The following is a 27,197-nucleotide window of genomic DNA, read 5'->3' on the forward strand; positions in this document are numbered from 1 at the left end:
CCCAGGCTTCTGTCGTCTTCTTGGGGAATTACATCCCTGCAAAAATAATATAATCCCAGTAACACCATCCAAACACAGTATACAAACACCACTTTAAGTCATATTGTTCACATACAATATTTGAATACCTTATTCAAGGTGATATTCATTATTATCACATATAGCATATGTGATAGCATAGCATATTCATTATTATTCAGCTGTCCAGCAACCAGCTTCTTCCTCGGCTGCCTGGCTCTAGTTACTGACTCCACCCTGCTGGGCTAAACCAATTACATCATAGGGGTTCTACAGGCTTGTGAGTCAAGTCATATTCAGGGTGTGAACAGATGGAGTAGGAGCCCGCACATAAGCTCACTCCCTGTGATTGGCAATGTTCAGAAAGCAGTGTCCCTAGTTACAGGGAGGGCATGTAGATGTGGACACTTCCTCCATGCATTCACACCCTGCACACAATCTGACAATGATGAAGAGGTGTGGATTCCTGCTCTCCCTCCTTGTGTGTTCAGTCACCATGAAAAGAGGCTTGAGATTGCTTTAACTGAGGAGAATAATCACTAGATTCAAGGAGTCACAATAATGTTAAGCATGCATAAATAGCATCAAATTATAGAATGCCCAAATTAAAATCTGAGTATTCCAAACGCTTCATGTGTACTGTTCAAGAAGTGAGGTGGTGTCTAAAGAGATTAAGCAAGGAAGCTGAGTAGAGGTTTATAGGTACCTATTAGCCCAAGTCCAGAGCAAAGCATTCCAAGTGTCCAGACAGTCAAAGGAAACCTTTAGCCACACTAACATAAAGGGTATGGAGATAGCCAGAGGGTTTTTGTGTGTGTGGGCTAGTAACAGATGCCCAAAGATAATCCAAGGAGAAATCCAGAAAATGGAGACAGGGAGGCACATGGTGTCTGTTATGAAAGGCCAGACTGAGTACTGCTAGGAGCTATACTCAGGAAACACGGTAACCAACACACAGCAGGATCTGAGCACAATTGGGGGAAAGATTCTGACTTTAATGAGGGTTAAATGGAGGGAAGGAGAGGAGAGTCCAGGTAAACTCAGAGATATATTCCCTGTTTGGAGGAAGGTAAGAAGGAGGGAGTTCTAATACAATTGGAACTTTTTGAGGGGAGTATTGGGGTAGTGAGGAAACAGGTTAGAAGCTGGCTTAGTTAACTGAGCAAAATGTGGGATATCAGAAGTAGCTTTCAGTTGTCCAGTATCAAGTCATGCGGGGAAAGAAACTTGTAGCTAAACAAACTGATATGTGGCTTGGATTTTTGTTAGAAGGAACAATTAGGGCACCCACAAGGTCTTGTAGATGGTCTCATTTTTCCTTCCCCCACTACTTCTTCCCTAAAAGCCTCCTTAACCTCCTCCCTTCAGCTGTTTCCTTCTCTCCTTTCCAGTCAGTGTACTTATATCTGTTGCCCTTAGAGTTGCCAGATCCCCTTACCCTCCCAGTGAGGGGGGGACACACCTGGCACTCACCTTGTAGATCTCCCTGCAAGCATGCAAAGCACACATGCATTCCTGGTGTGGTGCAATGATGTCACTTCCTGGATTGATGTCATCACACAGGCTCCAGGAGCATTCCCGCAATTCGCACTAGGCTGATTCTTAAAAAAGCAGTCCATTTGGGACCCAGATCAGCCCTGTGCAAAGAGAGGGAACACTCCCAGGGCCCATATGATGACATCACACCTGGGAGTGACATTGTTGCTCTGTGCCGGGAATGTGTTCTGGGAGGCCTATTCCCTCACCTTTCCCCCCCAAAGGACAGGTGAGTGGGGGAGGGCAGAGGCTGGGAGTAGGGGATCCCCACCCCCACTGGGGGACTGGAATCCCTAGTCCCTCTTGTCTTCAGCTTGCCTTCCTTTCTCCCTGAAACCTGTACCCAGGAAAACTATGGCCGAGGCCTGGTTGTGCAGTGTCAACCATTATCAGGGTCTATTTGCATTGTAGGGAATCCACAAAGACTTGCAAGGGGTACCTCACTATCCCCCATATTCCCCTTCCCACACTATTTCCTCCTTCCCTCCTCCTGGCAACCCCCATATCCTCACCTTTTCCCACTTCCTTCTCTCTTTCTCACACACCCACCCACCTATAGTTAACTACCCCCATGTTCATCTATATTTATTACTTATTTACTGCATTTATACCCCACTTTCTTCCTAATGGGGACCCAAGTCAGCTTATATCATTCTCTTCTCCATTTTACCTTGCAACAACCCTGTGAGATAAGTTAGACTGAGAGGGAACCTACATGTTTGCTGACACACTTTTAAATTGATTAGTAGTTTTTAAACACAGAGCTGTGAGGTCGACCTCTAGAACAGGCATGCAGCAGGGCAATCCCAGTTGAGTGAGCTTGCTGACTGGCCAGCTCACCTGAGGGAGAAGATGGCTACCCAGCTGCCCCTCTCCACTCCTCTCTGATCATAAGGTGGACATGAGCTGCCTGTAGGGTTGCCAATTCCCTCTCAGCTGGAGGATAGGGGCCTGGAACTTATGATTGCGGCGGTGTGATGATGTCACTTCCAGAAGTGACGTCACCATGCCAAGTGCATGGCAACGTCACTTCTGTTGCACCGGCTGCGGGAGTGCTCCTGTGCTCCGATTTGGCCGGTTTGGGGCCAAATCGGAGTACAAGGATGCTCCTGCAGCCAGCGCAAGGGGTGGGAGCGCACACAAGGCTCGGCAATTGGTGGATAAGGGGGCAAATCCCTGGGTAACCCTAGCTGCCTGTCTTGCCTCCCCTTTCCCAGCCTAGTGCTAAATTCACATGCAGGAAGGGACTTGGCGTTGGTGGCACTTCCTTGTAGAGGAGCTAGGGAGAGAGAGAGGGCAGGGTAGATGCACTAGTGGGCACAAGGAACTGAAGGCATCTATCCCCCCCCCCCCGGCTCCTTCCAGTTTGGTAAGTTCCCTGAATCCATTGCTGTCAACATTCACAGGACCCTGTGCAGAGTCTGCAAGCTGGGCAGAATCTGTGCTTCCATTTGGGTGCTTTCCCAATGCACTTCCCCTTTCCAGGATAGTTACATGCTCATGAATCACTCTGCACTATTCCCGAAGAACACTTTGACTTCACTTTTCACAAGAAAGAAATACAAGGCAATTCACAATACAGAATCTGTGCCTTTTTTTACACAGTGAAGATAGTCAAGTGAGACCCTCAGGCACAGCAAACAGCCCAGCAGTCCCTTGTGCCTTGGACATGTTTGGTAGCTGTAAACATCAGGGAGACAGAGGTGGGTCGCTGGCTGCATCACCGGCTTCCTCCTGTGAAAGGAGGCAAAAGCAGGAGGAAAGCAAGTCAGCATGACTAGGACTGCGCCACTGTGTGCTTGTTCTGAAGAGGGACCTTGTGACTTTGTGTTAAAAACTACAAATCAGTTAAAAATGGCATTAGCAGACACCTAGGGAAGCTGTCACTTGTAGTTTCCCACTGAGAATGTGTGACTGGCCCAAGGTCACCCAGTGAGCTTCCATGACATAGTAATGGTTCAAACCTGGGTCTCCCAGATTCTAGTTTGAAACTCTAACCACCACAGTGGTTTTCAGGGGATGGTTGCTGCTGAACAGTAGCAATTAGCCAGGCCTGGCTGAGTCATGCAAGTCAGATGGTAGCAAGTCACCTGGTGGTTGCTGACATGCTTTTTCTGGTGAGTCCTCCTTCAAAGACCGAAAGAGCCCTGGAAATGGCCTTGCCCCTTTTCCTGAAGGCTAGCAATACCATTGTGGCTGCCTAGAAATGGCACCTGAGTGCAGACAGTTCTTAAAGCTAGAAGTCTGTCTTTTATTACTGGGTTTAACCACTTTTTTAGATTTTAGATTTTTCTGCAAGCCTGAGGCAGTTTTCAGGTTTATGAAATGAAATCCTGCCCTCAAGTCATAGTTGATATTGAATATTGAGATTTCAGCTCATGGTAACAGCTTTATTGAAGACTGGAAACAGATAGACTCAAGACAGGCTCAACAGGGCCAACTATATACACACAAGCCACTCCCCTTTTTCAAGCAACAACCAATAGGCACACATAATTAGAATCCTTAGTTTGCATTAACTATATACAAAGTAACTTATTTACAGTATATTGATTGGTCTTTATTATACAGCACTGATTGGCTGCTGCCAGCAGGAAATAACCAATAGTAATGAAGACTTCAGGAGCCTTAGTTCAGACAGAAGCTAAGTCAATACATGACAGTTGACTTATGGCGATCTCCTGGCAGGGGGTTTCATGGTAAGAGACTAACAGAGGTGACTTCCAATTGCTTGTCTCTGCAACCCTGGTTTTCGTTGGAGGTCTCCAATCCAATTACTAACCAAGGCCAGCCCTGCTTAGTTTATAGAAAGATTTATATTGTCTGTTTATGGCTCTAGTTTCCAAATTTTATTATCCACAAGTCTGGCCACACTGAAAATCATATATACCAGTGGGGCCCCACAAGGGATTACAGGAGGCATCTCATTTTCCCTCCCCCACCACATCCTCTTTCCCTTCCTTGCCCCCATAGCTTCTCCCCCCTTTCCTGTTTCCTTCTCTCTTCCCACCCACCTTTGTATGCCCCTGTCTTCATCTTTCCCCCTTCTCCCGCAGGCAGTCTATCCCCTATAACTCAGTTGTGTGGTGCCGGCTGAGCTGGGTCCAGTGGCATGGTGAAGAACCTGCAAGAACTTGCATGGGGTACTTCAGTTTCCCCTGTATCCCCTTCCCCACACTATTTCCTCTTTCCCTCCTCCTGGAAGCTTCCATATGCTCACCTTTTTGTATTTCCTTCTGTCCTTCAAACCAACTAAACACCTTAATCTATATTTCTTAAGTTTGTCTATATATAGCCTTTTCCACAATAGGGACCCAAAGCTGTTTACAGAATTCTCCTTGCCTCTGTATTATCCTTTCAACAACAATGAAAGGTAGGATAGACTGAAAGTGTGTGACTAGATCAAAGTCTACCAATGAGTTTCCATGGCAGAATGGTGATTCGAGCCTGGGTATCCAACACCCTACTTTGAAACTTTAACCACTACACTACACTGGCTTTTGGCAGGGGTGCTGCTAATTGAACAGTAGCAAACAACTGGGCATGGGTGAGTTATGCAAGTCATGTGGTATCAACGTGCCTGGTGGTTGCTTCTGGGCCTGGCCCCAATAAATCTTCCTCAAAGGCCAAAACAGCTCTGGAAATGGTCTTGCCCCCTCCCCCTGCCTTTACTGACAGAAACCAGGCCTGGAATACTGACTGAACTGTTATGGTTGACCAGCAACAGCCACTGAGGGCATCTGGTTAAAGCTACAGGTACTCCTTTTATCATTTTGGGTTTTTTAACCTCCTGTTGTATATTTGTTTTGTTTTGTTTTTGATTTCAGATTTTTTTTTGCAAATCTGGGGTGTTTTTCAGGTGTGTAGGAAAATCTGCCTTGTTTGTTCATGACTTCAGTTTCCAGATATCAGTATCCAAGATCAGGGGCACTTGGCTGTTAGTCTATAAGATTGATGAAGATGATACAATAGGAGGAACACAACTTGATTGAGAAATTTTGGCGAACTGTCTGAAAGTGCTGTTGCCAAGTGAATCCAGATCTTGCTGAAGTTATGATTGTTTTCCAGTGAGCTAAAATGTAATCAAGGTGGATGTACACCAATTATGCCCCTTTTTTGCTGTCTTCAGCCTTTTTGTAAAAATGACCCAAACATGTATGGCAGAGAGAAGCTGATCTTGGAGGGGGAAATGAGGGGAATGGAAAATGGAGGGGAAAATAGGAGGCCACAAAATATAAAGGCTTGATGGCAGCAGAAGAAAGGAAAGAGGTGTCATGTTTGGACACCTTAATAAATGATAAATAGCTGTTACATATGAGAAATCTTGAAAATTACAAGCACAACATAGTTTTGGAATTTTTTTGGACACTTTGGCTGATTCCGCACACGTTGGATAATGCACTTCCAATCCTCTTTAGAGATCATTTGGAACTGAATTTTTCGTGTGTGAAACAAAAAATCCACTTCCGAATGATTGCTCAAGTGCATTGAAAGTGCATTATCTAACGTGTGCAGAATCAGCCTTTAAGAGAAAACAGTCAAAGCTATTTATTGTACTGATGAGAGTGTCTCTGTAACTCTGAATTTCTATGTCTACTGGCTTACGTCCATTTTCTTTTCTTTGTGAAGGTCATAACATGAAATGGTATTAAACACCCTGCATACAAATTTCATCTGCCTCGCAAGTTTCTCAATACATTTCCATTTTTATTCTCTCTGTTGTAAATAAATACACTGAGTGGGTGAATAGATAAATAGAAAGGCTGACAATCCAGTGACCTTACCTTAATAAAAATTACGCAATGCAAATTTGAGAAAGTCATTTATGCAATTTGTGTGTTTGGCACACGTCACTCTGAACAATGAGTTAAGATTTAGCACAATTCTTTAGCTTTCTTGGTCCCAGGAAATCATAGAAATAACCATTGCAATGCCTTGTATTGTCATGCACATATAAGCCCTGTTGATTTAGGGTCAACGTCTATGTTATGTGGGAAATGTGTTAAGAACCTCACAACTGAATTCCCTCCTATCCAAAGAAAATCAGCTTCAGGAGACAGTAGTATGAACTAGAAAAATGTCTGGAGGGAAAATGGTTAAGTAGCTCCCTTTATTTGTTGTTTCTCTGTTCAAACTGGCAGCCTCTTACAGCTGTTTTACTTTAAAAATTGGGAGATTGCTATATGCACCTTTTGGCCCTTAGGCCAGCAACGAGATCAGGTTTTCAACGCTGCATGGGTCAATTTCACCGGTTCAATTCCCATACCACACTGTTTTTTCACAATCATCTGCACCAGATTTGCCACCATTCATTGTCACTCCAGCCACTATTCAGCTTTTCTCTCGCTTTTCTGTAAGAGGTTATACCCCAACTTCTTTAAAAAATCCATTTTGTGGTGGGCTGTTTCCCTGTGCATACTCTTTATTCTGTTTTTGGTGTTCCCCCCTGTTTCTCCCCTCTCACCTCCTGCCAGCCCATTGCATTGTGATGGGCTACTCTCATCTAGCCAGCTACTCCCTCTCCCCTCATTTCCATTCTTCCCCATTTCTTTTTTTTTCATTTTGCTTTGGCACAGGTGGGAATATTGTATAGGTGGCTAAATATCTGGGTATCAAAAATAAAGATTTTAATATCGAGTTTTAGAGAGGAACAAATGGCCACACGCAAGACAATTACATGCCTTTCAGCTTGACTATAGAGAAAGTGAGGAGTTATGTCCCCAGTGCAGAAGGGGCTACATTTCAGTTCAATGAAACTGAGGTTTCCTTGAACCTCAGGTATTTCACCTGAGGTTTCTCCTCAGGTGAAATACCTGAAGAAATCTGTGGAGACCAAAAGTGTTTCTATAGAACTAGTGAAAAGAATTTCTCAGTTACATCTTTAATGAATTACATGTTAACAACTTGCCCAAATCCCTATGCTGTGTATGGTATTGCCAACATACAATCAATTCATTATAGACAAGGATCCGGTAGGTGCAGTTTCGAGTGGATTTGCACCAAATGCTCAACAATTCTGGGAATCAACCCTCAAATTCTCACCCAAGAAACTACTTTCCCCATTAATAGGCATTTTGTTGTTAGATGTTCGATGCTGTTCATAGGTGAGCTTGAGCTATTCTCTCCACTGGAGTACATGTAGATTCCGTTTTATACTTCATTTTTTGTTATTCTTCCTAAGCCTTGAGGCAAGTCTGTAAGGAATTAAAACTGAACATATTTAACATGTATAAATGAGTCCATTTTCAAGGGTATTCCTCTTTTCCAGGAGGAAAGGCTATCTGCTGTAGTATTTCTTTCCATATTTAGATCAAAGCCATCTATTATCACTTAAAAAAATTAATGTATGCAAGGGAAAGCAAAATTGCACAATGCATTCTTCCTAGAACTACGCCTCATCAGATTGCTAATGTCTGAATGCCACTCTATGTTTCATGTAGGATAAGAACAGTTCAGGGAAAGAATTGTTGCATATCTTCCCCTCCCCCGCCCCCCACTGACATGTAGACTGACTATTTGTGGGGAGATTTTTTACACAGAGACATTTCATGCTTGTAATTTACTCTGTGGTGTCTGAAGTGGGGTAAAGCTTGTAAGATATAATGTCTCTCTACATGTGCAGATGATTCTTAAAGTGTACTTCCAAATGGCATCTCCTTTATGGAAAACAACCCCTCATGTATACATAAAACCAAAAGAATCTCCTCAAAAGAGCCTATTAAAATGAATACATGCACTATAGATTGAAAAAGGCCTTTAAATGTGTAATATTTTCCTCCGTGCTGGCACTATACTTGATAAAAGATGTGTTTAAAATTTTATAGCCATATAAACAATACTGCCCTTAAGCATGCTTTACACTCTCTGGGGAAGATATAATATATGATCAGTCTCATTTTTTTAGGATGGGGAGGGGATGTAAACATTGTTTTGGGGTGAAGAAGACCTGCTTTTTATGAATGTCAGCATTAAGTCTAGTTAAATATTGATTTTATTTCAACAGTTCTATGTATTTTTAGTGTCTAGTGACATATTTGAAAAAAAAAAGATTAACCTAGACACCTGGGTTATGAAGTGTCTGCATTTGCTTCATCGAGTCCAACACTTTCTTCTTTAAGTAGCTTGAGCTATCTTTAAGCTACTTGAAGACAAACAGTGTAATCCTATGGAGAGTTACTCCAGTCTAAGCCCATTGACTTCAATGAGTTTAGACTGGAGTAACTCTGCAGAGCATTACACTGTAATTTAGCTACATTTTTAAAAAAAGAAACATTTTTAATAAAACAGCTGGTGACTAGGTGGAAAGCAATCATAGAGGGATAACTGCTTTGAAAGTTCAGGCCAGAGCAGATTTATAAGGACAGATGAGACCTCATTGGCTCTTTAGAGTCACCTGACCTCTGCTTAGTTACTAGCTGTATTATTTTATTCATTTATTTATTTACATTATTTATATTATACCTTTCTCATTGAGATTCAAGGTAGATTATACAGTATAATTTGATATGATCAACAGCTGGGACATTTGATAAACAATACAATAAGGTATTGTGGTAGAGAGTGCCCTCAAGTCATCGCTGACTTATGGCGACCCTGGGTGGGATTTTTATGGCAAGAGACTAACAGAGGTGGTTTGCCATTGCCTGCCTCTGCGACCTTGGTCTTCATTGGAAGTCTCCAATCAAATTACTAATCAAGGTTGGCCCTGCTTAGATTCTGAAATCAGATGACATCAGGTTCACCTGGGTTGTCCAGGTCAGGGCACAATAGGGTATCGTTTGCAGAAATTAGCAATTTGACATGACATAATAAACAAGAGTAACAGCCTTTATTGAAACATCTTTTTGAATCATTTCCTTATGATCCAGTCCAATTACCTGTTATGATGCCCCCCCTTCACTCTCCCACCCTGAGGCAGATATTCCTTCCAAAATCCAAGTTTACCTACTTTGGCTGAGCAGCCCCAAGTAGCATGTCTCAATTTGTGGTTTTAAAGTTCTTTTGTGTCCCACCCTGATAAACAGTTATAATTTTGGCTTTTTAGCCCAGTTCAGAAACTTGATGGAGGAAAAACAGGAGCCTTCTTCTATAATAATAATAATAATGATAATTATAATTATAATGATGATATTTAATTTATATACTGCCCTTCAGAATGACTTAACACCCACTCAGAGCAGTTTACAAAGTATGTTATTATTATCCCGACAACAAAACACCCTGTGAGGTAGGTGGGGCTGAGAGAGGTAGAAGCTGTGACTGACCCAAGGTCACCCAGCTGGCTTCAAGTGAAGGAGTGAGGAATCAAATCCGGTTCTTCAGATTAGAATCCCGCGCTCTTAACCACTACACCAAACTGGCTCTATGTTGGAAATGTCACTGGAGACTATATAATAATATAGTCTCCAGTGACATAAAACACAACTTTATCAAACAGGCAGGGCTGGAATAAAGGCAGGGAATGAAAGAGCTGAGGTAAAATTTGTTGGTAGACAGAATGCTCTTTAAGTCACAAGTAAAATAGTTGAAGTTTAGTTTCTATGTTCTTAATTCTTAACAGTGAGATGTGTTTTGTTTAATACTTTGGTTACAGCGACAATATTTCTTCACAGAGTTCCCTTTTACAACTCAGGTTTCCTAATGTTAGTTCAAAACTGTTTTCTCTTTACAATAGACCCGGGTTCTCCTCAGAACCACCACCCCACCTTTAGAAACCGGGCAGGAAATATTCTTCTTCACCTGAGAAGATATAACCCTTCTTCACTTGGCTTGAATGGGAGTCTCCACTTATTACCCAATCACTTTTGTCAAAAACACCTCACCCCCCAGTACTATCATATCTGCATAAATGGGTTTCAACTTGTGCTGGCTTTTATACTTGGAAGTCATAACTAGAATTCGCCTAAAAACAATGATGTTACAATTAGAGTAAAATATTGCTTTCCGCTCACACCAGAGGGGAACCTGTCTGACCTTCCCTGTCAGATTCTTGTACACACTATACTCCAAATCCTGTAAACAACCAACTCTCATCCTGAAGGCTGGTTCTGACTGGCCAATCAGAAAGGAGGCAGCGCCTGTCAATCAAGCTCGTATTCCAGGCTCATATTCCCGCTCTCTGAGTGCTGCATGCAAGAAACCTTCTTTAAAGTGCATTCTGTCACATCCGTGTAAGAAAGACCTCCCAAACAATTCAGTTTTGTCATTTGCAGCAAGCCAAGAAAGTGGAAGCTTTCCTGACCTCTTTAAGCAGGCTATTCCATAAAGTAGGGGCTATGACAGAAAATGTTTGTGTACAGACATTTGTTGATTCTGCCCATTTGTAGGGAGGTACCTGCAGAAGACCTTGTTCAGATGAGCAAAGCTGCTTCAGTGGAGCATAAGGGGAGAGGTGATCCTGCAAATATGAGGGACCAAGACCATATAGGGCTTTGTTTGTGATAGCCAAAACCTTGAATTGGGCATAGTAACTGATGGGTAGCCAATGGAGAGACAGCTAAATGGGATTAATATGCATTCTCCATCTAGCTCTTGATAATAATTGAGCTGTGGTATTCTGCAGCAACTGTAGTCTCCAAGCTGTCTTTGAGGGGAAACTTACATAGAGCGCATTACAATAGTCTAGTCCCAATGTTACCATGCTGTGGATCCAGGTAGCCAGATTGGCCATGTCAAGATATAGGGCAGTCTTTTGGGCTAGACTAAGTTTGTGAAAGGCATTTTTTGCAATTGAATTAACTTGCTTCTGTAGCAGCAATGCTGGATTCTGTATAACCTCTGGGCTCTTAACCGAGTCTGCAAGGATCAGCTGAAGCCCATTGAAAGTGGAGTGCACCATGTCTTTCAAGATCTCTGCCTTCCCAATCAGCATCATGTCAATGTTATTTGGGTTCAGTCTCAATTTGCTTGCTTTAAGTAAGTTTTCAGGCAATGACTCAAGTCTTAGACCCCTACTGTATCACCAGGGGATTTGGATAGAGAGATATAGAGCTCGGTGTCATATGCCTGCTAGCTTAAGTGCTCCCCTAGATTGTTTATAAAAGGGTTAAATAAAGATGGTACTAAGATGCAGCCCTGCTTGACACCTTTCCCTACTTTTATGACTTCTGTAAGGTGGCCTTGTGGATCTATCCTTACCTAAATCTTGGTGTTCCTGTATAAAGCCTTTATTAGGGCCAATAATCTCTTTTCAATTCCCATCCCCCTTAACTTTTCCCATAATAGGTCCTGAAGTATCATATCAAAAGCAGAGTTAAAATCTACAAAAGCTGCACACAAAGAAGAGATGTTATTAGAAGAATATTTAGTAATAAGGTGATCTAGAACTACACAAGGGTCCAAGGTAGAGCATCCCATCCTAAATCTAGTCTATTATTCCCTCAGAATCTTATTTGGTTCAATCCACTCACTCAATTTTTCTTTCAGATGACTAGCATACATTTTGCTCAGTATACTTAAAAGGCTAATGGGTCTATAATTATTTGGGTCACCCAGTTGGTGAGTTGCTTTCATGCTGCATGAGAAGTGACTCATGAATCACCAGCATTTCCTGAGGAGACACTGGAACTCATGAGTTGCAGGGTCCTCTGCAGGTTCATCAGAACCCAGACCAAGCACATCCTTCACCATAAGATGAAGTTGGTGGGCTGCACAGTAAATGCCATTGAGGCCCACTCCTGCTGCCACTGCCTTCATGTTTGCATTACCATCAGCAGGGCTCATTTCGAGGGGGAACGCACAGGAACGCAGTTCTGGCAGTTCCCCAAAGAGGTCACATGTCAGGTGACCCCACCCACCTGACTCTCAGCCATTTTGGGCCCGTTTCGGCCTGGATTGGGCCCGAAATGGCCCGGATCAGGCCTCTGATGGGTGGTGGATCACTCTCCCGCTCATCAGAAGCCCGATCCTGACCATTTTGGGTGCCTTTTCAGCCATTTTCAGCTCCTTTTTGCCATTTTGGGCTGAATTTCGGCCCTGAGTGGCCAGGATTGGGTCCAAAACAGCCAGAATAGGTGATGTCAGGGGGTGTGGCATATGCAAATCAGTTATACTAATGACACACTTCCAGTGATGGCAAGAGGCATGGCATATGCTAATGAGTTCCTCCAGCTCTTTTTCTACGAAATGAGCCCTGACCATCAGACTCCATGTACCCGTGGGAACACTGCTCTCACCTACCCAGTCCAGTAACTCAGTGATGTTCTCTACCATGTGTGCCACATCGAAAACCTTGCTGGCCTGGCAAACTCCCATCTGGCCCTGCTTGATATTGGTCATCCCATCCCCACTCTGGTCATTGGGTTGCCATCAATGCGCAGTAAGGAAGAGGTACACATGCTGCAACTGAGTGCACGCCCAGATGTCCGATGGCAGCATGAGACAATTGTGCATTTACATGCTCCTTGGCAGCCTTGTAAATGGAGGGCACAACGGTTCTGCTCAGCATAGTGCGAGTAGGGGGCATGCACCAAGGACAGAATAGATGGAGCAGTGCTTGGAAGCCAAAGGCTTCTACTACAAAGAAAGGCTGCTTGCCTGTAGTGATAATTTCCATGATCTTCCAAGTGATGAGCTTATATGCCCTTTGGATCCCTCCTCTTGGCACGCTAGTGCCATGCACATCAAACGTCTCTGCTACAGATGCTTGACATTTCTTCCCTAGAGGAAACCTGGGAGGGAAAGCACCAGAGGTAGTCATGGGATGAACTCTGCTGGTTTGCTGGCAGCTGTGTGGTACCAATCTCTCCCTCCTCCTGAAGAAGCACTGCTGCATAGTGCTTTCACATGTGGTTCCTGAGGCTGCTCACTGAGAGATGATTCACATTTTTCCATCGACTGACCCAAGCCCTACAGTGCTGGCACTGTGCATACAGAAGGTCTTTCTTTTTTCTGGAAATGCTCTTAGACATTGGAGAACAAAAAGGGCCCGTGCAGCTCTTCAGCTGTGGGCACTTCAGGAGACACCTCCTGTGAGGTGCTCAGGCCAGATTCACTGTGTCTAAGCTGGGGAGAGGAAGATTGCTGAAGGTGAAGGAGTAGATATGTGGAGATCACCACTTCCACAATCTCTTACTCTTCCTCCAATATCCTATCCTCCTGTCTTGACCTGAAAGGCCTGCTGCTGGCCTCAGAGGAAAATGGGGAAGGCTCACTGATGGTGAGCCCCTCCACCAGTTCCTCCAACATACTCCAGGTCCCTGACATGAGCAAGAGGGATGGAAAACTCATGTCCTCCAAGCCCACCCCAAAAGACTCCTCATGCTGTTTCTTACCCAACTGTAGAGTTTCAACAGCTGGAGGAGGGGGAGCCTTAGCAGCAGGCCTGTGCTCAGTACCAGCTCTTGCCTCAGGCACCTGTGGTGGGGGAGGTACTCCTGCAGTTGCCTCACAAAAGAGGGCCTTGTGAACCATCTTGCTGTCACCAGTGGGCCTCCTCTGTAGTGAAGGGGGCTGCAGCCCCCTTGCTTTACAAGGCCTACAACTAGCCTATCTTAAAAAACTTTTTGAAAGTTCACAACTTTCTCAGGATACCCAAAAAGTATACTTAGACACAATTAGGTAATTTAAGCTAAACTGGGCCGTTCCCACACGGCTTACCTGCACCTGGAACGCTGCGCAGCATGCCGAAAAAACCGCGGAAGATCGTGTTTTCTCTCGCAAGTTTTGTTCGATGTTGCGCAACATTGCACAAAACTCACGAGAGAAAACGTGATCTTCCACGGTTTTTTCGGCATGCTGCACAGCGTTCCGGGTGCAGGTAAGCCGTGTGGGAATGGCCCTGATCCAAAAACCCCAGGAAGCATTCCCTTCTCCGAAGAATAACAACCAACAGCAATTGAACACAAAACCAAACTTATGGCAACAGAAAACAGAACCCAGAAAAAAACATTATAAAGAAACAGCACCCGAAGCCCCAACAGCAGATGAAAACAGCCCCCGCCCCAAAGAACAGAAGAATTTAATAAAATTAACTGGAACTATAACACCAAACAACAAATCACCCACAACAGGATAAAACGAAAAAGAACCCCGCCTCTGAAGCAGCAGCAGCAAAATGAATGGAAACTGACTTCAAACCAAAGCCACACACAAAAGCCAACCAAAGCATCCCCCACACAGAAAAAAGTTTTTTAAAATGCAAAGTTAAAAAAAAAGTTTTTAAAAAAGGCCAAACCCCTGTCTCCAAAGAGGGAAAGAAACCAGGAGCCTATGACTCTCAAAACAGGCAGCAGCAGAAGTCCTCCAGGTGCAGAAGTCCTCAAGTTGCAGCAGAAGAAGTCCTCTAAGTACAGCAGCAGGTCTCAGCAGGCAGCACCAGGAATCTGTTCATTGGGCAGGAGAATCCAGTCTCAGTCTATGTCGAGTCCAAAGCAGGCCAGGCCCAGGCCAGAACATAGACAGAGTCGAGAGCCAGCAGCAAGCAGAGTCTCAGATCACTCCAGGCAGCCAAAGCACACAAACAATGCAATCCTAAGAAGAGTTGCTCCAGTCTAAGCCCATTGAAGTCAATGGACTTAGACTGGAGTAGCTCTCCTGAGTATTGCGCTGAAAATGGAGCTGCTTCAAAGTAAGCCTGCCTATGTAACTCCTTGCAGAGCAGTTTAAAAATGGCACTCTCCTTTTAGAGATCCCATTGGCCAGAGAAAGAGATCTCCTGCAAGAATTGGCCACTCACACCCCTCCCTTCCTCCTTCCTCTCCCTCCTGCCTCTGCCTCATTTCCTCCTCCTTCCTCTATCTGGTAAAAAAGGCAAGAAGCAGTGGCTGAATCCACACGTCCTGGCATAGCAGTAAACTGTTGGAACAATAGTGTCTTCCTGGTGAAATTTCTGATGTCATCGCTCCAAGATTCTGCTCTCAGGACATGATGACGTCAGAAATCGCACCAGGAAGACGTTATTGTTCCGACTGTTTAGAGCTACACTGGGATATGTGGATCCAGCCAGATTTAGCAAAGGAACAGCAAAGGAAGATCCCAACCACTATTACCAAAGTAATAGTTTACCAAAGTTTACTGAATTAACCCTTTTGAGTTCAGTAATACAAAACCTTACCAAATCAGGTAATACTCGGTATTTTAATAGGAATGCCAAACTTGAATTGCACACCCCTACCTAATGCAATGTTGTTCTTCTAAGACCTTTTTATATTCATTGCATCAACATAAAATATCTCAAACAGTTCATAATGACTATGAATGGGGCTGATGAATTTGTCTTTGATTTTATATTGCTGGTCTCTAAATCCACAGAATTGGTAATGCAGTATTATTTTTATTCTGGCATTTAACATTAATCATTGCCTTTTTTGTTCTCTCTCTAATATACATGTTAAAAGAAAATAAGAAATGCATATTAGGCAACTTATTATGTTAAGTACTCACAGGAAAACAGCAAGGGAAATAAACCTAATTAGCTTGATGGTGGATTGTATTGAGCAATAAAATAATGCACGCACTGCAGTACTGTGTCCATACATTATAATGAGAATATTTACTGTGATGTATTACAGGATACAAGTGTTAGGTAAGCAGCTAAATGGTCCAAATCTTTGTTCTAACCTGCAGTCCCAGTATTGATCTTTCCCCCCAAATCTGCAAGTGCCAGGCAAAGAGAAATCTACAAAGCAGATACTCAAGCCAGGAAGATGGTGAACAATCAAGTCAGCTCACAGGTAAGTAGAGATAGGTAATCTGAGATCAACTGAGACTGAGGAACTAGTCAGAAACCTTTTATGACCAATCAAGTCATACTGACCTCCTGAGATGGTGGAGCGGGCAGATGCACTAGGCCTTCTAGCCTAGTGATGCTGCAGCAAAGCAGCAGCTCCCACATCTGGCTAGTTACCTTAGTGGTACAGAAACAAAGAGACTACCATACCTTACATGTAATGTAGCTGAAACTGAATGTCAGTGGTATTTGTTGAACTTCATATAGTATGGGTTTTATGTATTGGTTACAAACAAGGCTGTTAATTCCTGCTGCGGAATAGAAATTAGATCAAATTGAGGCTGAGTTCAATATTTGTCACTTTTGATTTTCACATCTATAATTGCGCTTTTTTTGGAAAAAGTAGTCAACCTGTTTGAAAATCTGATGTGTGTGTGTTTTTCTTTAAAAGTCTATTTCAAGGGCAGTATCTTCTCAGGTTTTCTTGCTGTATGCAAATATGAGTTTATATCAGAGAGGCTGAATCCTATGCAAGATTTCTGCTAATGGAAGAGGAGACATTTTTTGCCACTTCCTTGCTCTTGACCCTCTTATGCCTCCTGACAGGCTGCTGTTTCCCAGGAGCATCATTTGGGGGATCATTTTGGACTGCAATGGGAGGGCAGGCAGTCCCGTTGGATTGACGGAGATCCCTTTCATCAGCGTCATTTAATGTGAAATCCAAGCTGATATCTGTGGCTAGAAAGATGCCGTGGGAGCCTACACCCTCCCACTGCTACTAGTCATACTCAGTACCCTTTCATATACATACTTCATTTTCCATAGAGAAACGTTTTTTCAATATGAATCCGGAGGGTGAGAATTTTTTTTAAAAAACTGGAATATATAAATGAAGCTAAAGATTTTTTTTGTAAAATCGAGAATGAGCATTACTATAGAAAGGGGACATTTTCCTGACAATGAGCATTGACCCCAACGAATGGAATGAAGAAGTATCCATAGAGACAGAAGCTAAGGTGACAAGATTAAAGGTCATGCAGTGTCTTAAAACTCAACAAGAGAACAAGAAAACTAATACAATTGGCTTTCAAATAGAATGCTGCGTGACCTTAACATTTAATCTGACACCAGTTTTAGAGAGCAGGCATTGGAACAATTTATATTTAGGAGGATACAGATCAAAGAGAAACAAAGATTTATGCACATCCTGAAGCAGAAAGAAATGGAGCTACCAGCATCGTAGTAAGATGAAATGGGTTCTGACAGTGCAGATTTACAAGATCAAAATTAGGTGATCTTGCTAGATGGGCAGCAGGGATATTCTTACTGAGAGTCTTGGAAAGCATCAGAATCTCTTCTTAACTGCTTAAATGATATTTAAGAGTCTAGAGAGATTTGCTTTGGCACCTGTAGCAGAACTAAATCTTACAATAGTTGTGTGGGGTTCATGTCATGTCAAATACTTAGGCACAAATTCAGCATTATGAGCATCTGCTAATTCCATTCATGGAATCGGACACAAGGATGGCTGAGACAAGCGGATAAGTAACTTTACACCTGGGATCATTAACACATCTCTATTACTAGCAACAAAGCCCGTTGTGGGGAAAAATACAATGGGCTCTAGAAAGGGAGGGCGGGCAGGCGGGCATTACCTCTTCCTCCATCACTGATCCCAGCAGGATGAAGATAGGAGGGACCAACATGACCACCTCCTCTGCTCCTGATCCCAGCTGAGTGAAGGGGGGTGGGCATTGCCACCTGCTCCATGTCTGATCCCGGCCGAGTGAAAGGGGGGGAAGGGTATTACCTCCTGCTCTGCATCTGATCCTGGCTGAGTGAAGGAGGGAGTGGGCATTTTCACCTGTTCCACTCCCGATCCTTGCCAAGTGAAGTCAGGGGGGTGGGCATTGCCACCTACTCCATGCCTGATCCCATCTGGGTGAAGGGGGCAGGCATTACCTCCTGTTCTGCACGCGATCCAGGCCAGGTGAAGGGGTGCAGGCATTTCCGCCTGCTCCATGGCTAATCCCAGCTGTGTGAAGTGGGGTGGGCATTGCTGCCTGCTCTGTGCCTGTTCCCAGCTGGGTGAAGGGTGGGCAGGCATTGCCTCCTGCACTGCTCCTGATCCTGGCTGGCTGAAGGCAGGGGGAGGGCATTATCACCTGCTCCACACTTGATCCTGGCCACATTAAGAGGGGATGGGTATTGCCACCTGCTCTGTGCCTGATACCGGCTGGGTGATTGTGGGAGGGTGGACATTGCTACCTACTCGTCTCCTGATCCCAGCTGGGTGAAGGCAGTGGGTGGGTATTGCCACCTGCTCTGGCCTTTTATATAGTAGGATATGCTAAGGCAGATATCCACAATCTCATTCAGCCTGTGTGCACTTCTGGAATGTTGAGAATGAGGAACAGGTTTGCCGTTAGAAAATGCCATAAGGTGCTGAGGCCAATTACAGAGTGTTGGGAGATTGTGGTCCAAACATGTTCTTACAATGGATGCAGCTGTTTCCAAGCAGGTGTTCCCTGCAATTACAAAGAGGATGCCTCTGGGGTTATTTTGAAGAACTTCTTGCTCCAAAGGGGCAGAGGAAAGCCAGAAGTCACTATTTTCTTTCAGCAAGAGATGTTTTGGGAAGAAACAATGGGTGGCAAGAAACCTATTGGTGAGAACCATGTTGCAAACTGTGGTGCTAAGGGAATGAACAGAAGGTCAAGCCCAGTGGTATGAGGCTGATTTGTTAACAGTATGATTTCCAAATTTTCCCCAATTTTTGAAGCAATTCTTCCTTTAGGAGAAACAAGTCAATATATATATTTAATATAATCAGTGTGTGTGTGTGTATTTAAAGAGTTGATATCCTTTCAGAGTAAATTAGCTATTTTACTTGTATAGCTGGAAATACTGTCCAGGGTTCCTGAATGAAGAGAAAGCTCTGCTTTGCTAATGTGACCAGCACTGAGCTGCAGATCTGAAAGCTGATCATACAAACACATTTTGACTGGAATTTGTCTACAGAAATCGAGGCCTTAAGCTCATGTTGTCTCAATTTTGCCTGGAATAGCAGCATTGATCCAAAACACAGCTGTGTCAATTTTCCCTAAAATTCTCTGCACTTTTTAACAGATTACTCCACCTCAGGGTACAGGTATATTATAGCCATCAGATTGCTAAATGCTCAAAAGCTTAGTGGACTGAAACAGCACAGCTTCTCAAACAGATGCCAAGTGATTTTTCCGCTTTTCTCTCATTGTTCTTTTATACAAATCTATAAACTGAAGCTTCTATAATTAATTTAATGGTGAGCTGGCATTCAGGGTGAGCCCCTAAGTATAGTGAGTCATCTGCCCAGCTGTGAAGGACACACTCTTGGCCACATTCAAGAGCTAAAACACAATAGTGTTATTAAAGAATGTTATGAGGAAAATCTACATTGACTCTGTCCCCCAGCACTGAGGAGGTAATCCTTTAGTAATTTACATTTGCATCCTCTCAGCAGCTGAAACTGTAGCAGTTGAAACAAATCTAGTAGATGGGTTATTAATCTAAATGCTACAGATTAAGTATAACCAGTGTCCAGAAAATATTTAAAGGTCTTAATGCTGAGGAGATACCCGAAGAGCCCCAGCTGACCCATTACCTGCTTATTTCTATTGTACAGTTGCCATAGAATATAACACACACCCTGGCCGAATCCACACGTCTCAAGTTTGCCACTTCCCCCCGTCATTTATGCGCTTCTCAGAGGGCCGTTCACATACTCTTACCTCAATCCTGCTATTCTTTCTAATCTCTTGCGTTGTGCCTCAGATGAGTTTGGAGCGCTGTCTAACACTTCTCTTGCGCAGTTCTCGCCATGGATGTGAACAAATAGAAGCAGTTCACAAAGAGGCCGCCCCCTTTTAACCACCCTCACTTCCTTGTTTATAGCGTTTCTGGGCATTCGTAGCGCTATTGTGCAATTCCGTCCATCAATATCACCCTGAAGTGGGCCGCTCAAAAATGCCCGTGGAGACATCGGGGGGGGGGGCATGCCTGTGGAGACATCGGGGGCGTCATTTTCATTTGTGTCATTTTTTTACTGCCGAAGGACTGCTTAGGTAATATGTGGCTGCCAAAGTTTTTTTTTTAAAGAAATGTTGAAATTACCATTATAGCGAATATCCGCTATTCTACAATAACATTTTAGCGTTAAATAAGTAGTCTGTGCTAAGTGGCCAGCATCAACCTCCCACAATCTTTCCCAGTGACCCATTGTTCTCTCCTGGGGATCTATGACTATCAGAAAACACTGCTTCTCTTGGCCTGAGTGTGCGATGCTTCATTGTGTAGTTTATCACTGAAAGGGGTATGTGGCCTCGCCATAGCAATTTAGCAAAAAAATTGCTATAGAGGAAATCTAGTTTAAAATAAAAAAAACACGATGTTGTCATTGGCTATGGCAGATCTAAACCCGCCCCCTAATGCATGATTCTCCAAGGGATGTGGACAACGTAGAGCGCAATGCTGCTGTAGTAAGAAAGGGGATGTGAACACAGACTGGGACAGTGCGGGATAGAATCCAGTGTGATTATTGCGTATGAAAAGCGGAAGGTAGGGAAGTGTGGATTCGGCCCCTGTTTTATTAGCTGGGTCCCAATCACTGTGCTTGGCTACAACATGAGGGTGGCGCTTGTGTATTTACAGCTAGCTTGTGAGTGAGCCCCGGGTTTGTGAGCAAGAGAGTGTCACCAACAACAAAGAACCTGCAAAAAGGGAACGGGAAGGTGGGTGAGTTAAACCACGGTGCAAGTTCAGCAACAAGGCAAGAAAGTCAAGGCATGAAACTCTGTCCTTTTTATTGGCTAACAGCTTAGTTCCAAATAAATACCTCAATGTTAAGTTAAAAGGCATTAAAAGCAGAAGCTGACATGACTATAAAAGGTCTTAGATAGGTGCTTTGGTGGCTAACTAACCACAAAACAGAACCTTTATGCTCAGAAATAGTAACCTTTTGAATAACAGTGTTATGGGGCCACAAAAGGGAAACACTTTGGCTTCTGTGCCCTGGTTATTGGCCTTCTTGGTGGCACCTGGTTGGCCGCTATGTGGCCGCTGATTGAGTGGGAGGAAACCATGCAATCAATTCCATTCACAAGATTGTGGCGTTCACATACATGCTGCAAGATGTGTGGAATAACACCATTGGAAAACTGCTCCCGTGAAGTCTATGTGGGTGAACAGAGACTTTTCTATCATTGAGATCAACATTGTAGTGATACCATTTATATATATCTATAATGTAAACTAGGGTGGGATGATAAATGACTTTGTTAAGGATGCATTTTTTGGACCGTGCTATGCCCTTGGTTTAGCTTAAAGTATAAATGTATAGTTAAATATAAAGGAACATATTCTTCTTGCAGAGTTGCTTATATTTGCTCACTTCTTATCCCAAATGCTTCAGGGCTGTGATGTGAGGCTTCTTGTTTGCAGAGATCATAATTAGGCTCAACATATGGTTGCAATAGGTGCCGTTACATGGAATGGCACTCCAGAGAAGTGGTTCCCCAATCCCCACTAGTATGTGTGTGAGGGGAGCAAAATCAGCTTATTTTTTTAAAGGTGAGATTGAGTTATATCTATGAGGATTGTACTATAACTCTATCTAATTTTGACATGTGAATGTGATCCAGATAATTAAAAATAGAGATGGGCACGATCCACATTATGATCGAAAAATCCCCACAATAATGGCGATCGCACGATCGGGACCTGGTGGATCGTGCTCGGCCATGGCCAACAATGCAGCGATCAGAGGGGGGGCTGGATCGGGGCTTGATCGGGGCGATCGTGCTCGGATCAGGAAGCCAGACACTCAGGCACCAGCAATCCATTCCCCTGGCAACGGAGCCAGGGGAATGCCTGAGCTGTGTTTGCCGTCCTTCTGTCGCCCTGGAAACCCGAATGGAAGCCCAGCTTTCCTTGATCAGCAGGGTTTCCTTCCAACCATGGAACAGCAAAGCAGTCACCAATTGGGAGAAGACAGCCAGGGAAGGGAGGGGGAAGAGGGTGTTCTGTAGCCATGGGCACTCCTCTCATCCCTGCAAACCCTGATAGGCAGTTCTGACGGCCAAACACAGGCCAGACCCCCTGCCCCCTGAGGGGAGGCAGCTCGTTCCCATCTCCCCGTGCCCTCTGGGCCCGGCGGCCGCTGCCAGCACCCACCTTCCCACATAGCTGGGAATAGCAGCACACCCCACTTTGGCCTCCATGATCCACAATCCACAGATCGGGCACGGGAGATGATTGGTGTGGATCATTATTTCGGCTGGATTGTTAATTTATTTTGGATCGTACCTATCTCTAATTAAAAATCCTAAAATAGTTTTTTTTAAAAGTTTTTATTGGTGAGTATAAATTCCAAATTTAATACATACATTCCCTTAATGTCTAATTAACCGTCCCCCACCCTTTTCCTCCCCCCTCCCTATCGACTTCCAACAGCTTTCCAACCCCTAACCCTTCTTATTACTTTAATATCCCTTACTCTAAGCACAATCTAATTCTTTTACACATATTCTATCAAGTATACTATCAATATAATATACATCTTATACCCTCCGATATAGCATAACAGTATAATGTAGTATAATATGTAACAAGGATATTATTTTAAACTTATTCTATTTCTTTTAAATATATATTCTATCAAATATAATGTGTATTATAAAACCCCTACTGTGTGCCATGCCACCAATGTAGCACAGCACCCAACACAATATAACACAATCTCATAATATAATATACAATCTGATCCTCTGACATGATGTATTATATATAATATACCACATTAATATATTTATTTAACTGCTCTCATTATCATATATTTATTAATTCTAAATAAAATTCCCCTAACCCTTATACTAGCTTAGATTATAGTTATATTCCCCCTAAATAGTAAGATCCCTTCTCTCTTCCCTTATCCTCCCTTTTCTTTAAAAATTCTCAAACTGCCACAGTTCTCCTTTTACATCCCATTTTTTCCCCCAAAAATGTTTCAATTTCCCCCAATCAGCAATGTATTGCTCTAGGTCAAGATCTTTGAGTTCCCTTGTCATTTTGTCCATTTCCGCCATGTACAGCAATTTATAAATCCAGTCTTCTACAGTTGGTATTTCTTGTGTCTTCCATTTCTGCGCATACAAAAATCTTGCCACTGCAGTCATGTAAAATAACAATGTTCTATACTGCACTGGAACAGCAGCGCCCCCCACTTTGGCCTCCATGATCCACAATCCACAGATCGGGCACGGGAGATGATTGGTGTGGATCATTATTTCGGCTGGATCATTAATTTATTTTGGATCGTACCCATCTCTAATTAAAAATCCTAAAATAGTTAAGAGCGTGATTCTGGGTGTTACCTAACAGTGTTTACAAAATGGATAATGCAGTGGGATTCTGGTAGGTGATGCTAATAGCAGGTTCCATTAAAGTCTTTGAAATGTATATAGAACAACATTTAAGCATGGACAAGAAGTCTATAATGGTCTTTTTAGAAAATAAGTGATGGGAAGTGTCTAAATAACCTGCTATAACTAATCAATTTTATTTATCCATTTTATGCCTCCCATATTATCCTGATACCCTTGAAAATACTAATGATTTGTTCAAAATTTACAGACAATTCATAGAAGGGATAAAAGGACTATTGCTGTAAAGTAATGAGGAACATAAAAATCAGAATATACCTTCATGAAATGGGCGGTCCGAGTTGATTAAGATTTACTCTATGTATTTTAACTGCATGTCTTTAAAGACGATTAATGATCTATTAATGCAAAATATAGTTGGCTATCTATGTGCATAAAACTTGGAATTCTTTGGCGAGCTGAAAACATGAAGCTTAATTTCTCTCAATGCCATCCTGGTCAAGGCAACTAGTCCTTTCCCACTTTTCCTTCCTTGGTTTGCTATTAAAAAAATTTCCAGTCTCTCATAAGAAATTTACATTTAGTCAAATGAAAAGACATATTTCCTTGTAGTACTATAGAGTGTCATGGTTTGCTGAATTTATTGCTTCCATAAAGATAATACATCTTTTGTTAGGAAAAACTCATCCAAAAAAGAACCAAGTTTTACAATCGGCATTTGCATAATAGTAATGGCTCAATACAATTTAGACCCTAATGAAACACAATGAAAGATATTAATAAATTGTATTATGTTTTAGAATGTAGAGACTTTCATTTGGTTATGAGAAATATATTTCAATGAGCAATCAGAAGAGCAATATTTAATTATATTACACTCCAACCTCTTTTTATATTAATGTATTTTAACTTCATGTTGGAGTAATTTCCCTTGTCAGTCCCAATGTAAGTATAAATCATGCTTTAGAATCTACAGCTACTCTTGATATTGGCCTTCACAATATTACATTAAAATTATATTATTTCATAGGATTATTTTTATTTATATTGCAAATTGAAAATTGTCGGCATCACATTCCAGTAGGTTAGAAAATGTCCTTTTAAAAAATTATGTTTTGTCTGACTGTACCCCTGCTTCTTTAAAATACAATTGAATGCTTACCCTCATACATCTGGGTCAGGAAAGTATGTGCACATCTGGTCACAAAATCGATACACATCTGGATGCCTGTCCATATTGTTATACTCATTTGGTTGTGAAGTATCCAGTGCTCTCTTCACCGTTATGAAAAGACTGCGGCCAGTGTTGTTCCTCTCAGTAACTGGAACAATGCTGATGTGGTGAGTGGTAAATTCCTTATGCTTGCTTTTAGTGGCTGTGTTACAACAATATAGAGAGAGACAGTCTCCAAGAAATATCCCACCCAAGCATCCCAGAGTGGCTTAGGTTCAGCATAGTTTCTCTACTGTATTCCTTAAAATTTCTATGCCCTTGGACCATTTATTAAGTATTTATTGGCCTGATATAGCTCTTGGGATGCTTTTCATTGAAATCATATTATGGGTAGTCAACAAATGAAAGTCTCCTGAGTTTATTAATCATCACATTCTAAGTAGTTAATGGTTAATCTATTAAGTACAGCTGCATGCTTTCAAAATTTCAGTATAGCTGAGATTTTGAGATACTGAAGGAAACACAAGATGGCTTACAATTTTATCACTCTACATATTCTAGGACAGAGAGGCACAAGTTCTGTGTTTTGACTTTGTCTTTTCACTAACGCAAAAATAAAGTTGGAGTGTGTGTGTGTGTCTGTGCGTGTGTGTATGAATACACTCAAAGTCCTGTATTGCAAGAGAGGTTTAGATAGTTCTTGCCAATCTGCACAAGCATTAAATTGATGCCAGTTGAATTGCAGCTGCCAAATTTTTAAAATTCAATGAGTGCCTTGCACAGTCCTCTGTGGATTTTGCTAACTGAAGAATTTAAGGGCTGAGCAATCCGAAACTCTGACTAAATGTGTTGTTTTGCAAACGGTGTTGGCATGCACAAAGAAATAGCCAGAAGTCTTAAAATGCCCAGGGAGGTAAAATCACAAGAGACTGAGCAAGCATTTCCATTAGATTAAATTGTTAGAAGCTCAAAGCTCAATATAGCTATCCCCACTTTAGATCAATGGGCTATCGGGGCTGCGGCTCACTGTTCATCGTAAGGATGTTATATATTCTTAATCCACCTCATCACATCTAACTGTAATGATAAACTCTGTGCTAAGGCTGAGGTGTTTGAAACTCCTGGGGCCATGATTGATTTATTCAGAATGTACTCATCCTGCAGACTGCATGGCTCTTTTACACCTCTGCTGCTCTCTTCCCATGCTATCCATTCCTTCAGTGTTCATTTATCTGCCACATTACCTTACTACCTAACTGTGAACTCTCTGTGGTACAAACAATTTTTCCTGGACTCTCTGCCCTGTTCTAAATTGTATTGCACTGCCTACCCATGTCTGGCCTTGTTCCCTTCTCCATTTACTATAAGCTCAACCAAACTGACGGGGAAAAAAATAATTGACAAAAGGTGCTTTCTTTTGGTTGTCTCAGTTCTGGTGTAGTGAGGAAGTTGCATAGAATATCTTGATAGAATTCTGGAATGCCCTACTTTGACTTTCTGATTCACAAAACCAGTCACGTTCATGTTAATTCAGAGTTTTAAATTGCATCACAAATACTTTGATGCTTGGAATCTGCAGCTCAATCCAGTAAGATCCAAAGATAGTTCAGACTGACCTGTCTGTCAACAAATGTATGCCACTGATTGCTCATGAGCAAAAACAGTGCAGACTTAAAATGGAGCTGACTTTACTTGACGCATGACAGGCCCATGGTGACACTGAGCATAAATAACCTAAGTTGTGTGCATGTGCCAACAAGCAGCTACCATACTAGTGAACACTGCCAGCTGTGCTTGTGCAAAACACTGCTCATTTTCAGCTATAAGCAAATCGTCAATGCGCTCGTACGAAGCACACAAAATGGAAAGAAAACGAGTATTACAAGCAAGATATGTAAACATTTCAAACACCTGGTTAGCAAAAACCTAATCATTTCTCATTTGGGTAATACCTAGTTCTACCTTAGTATTCACTTTTTAATGTACCTTAATTTGTACTTTTTTTATAAAAAAAAAAGCACATGCACCAGGTTTCCCACCGTCTGTTCTGATCCTTGGACTTTCCTCATGCACTTGAGTTGGGATATTTATATTCTGATTGCAGGGACTTATAGAGATAATGCCTTTTGAGAGTGGATAATCTGAATAATGCAAGAGCTGCAGTCTCTGCAGGGCTTTATTTGCATAACTATTTATGTAAATATTATCAGTTTTAAACCTTCAAAGAATTGCACATTTTAAATTGCCATTGTTTCACGGAATGCTTCATTCCCCCTATTTGATGACGAAGAGATCAACTTCAATGGTTTCTATTTACAAAAAGGAAATGAATATTAAGTCTTTCACAGAGGGACTTTCATGGACCATATGTTTACTCTTTTGT

This window comes from Eublepharis macularius, chromosome 6 (genome assembly GCF_028583425.1).
Source record: "Eublepharis macularius isolate TG4126 chromosome 6, MPM_Emac_v1.0, whole genome shotgun sequence".
Classification (NCBI taxonomy): Eukaryota; Metazoa; Chordata; class Lepidosauria; order Squamata; family Eublepharidae; genus Eublepharis; species Eublepharis macularius.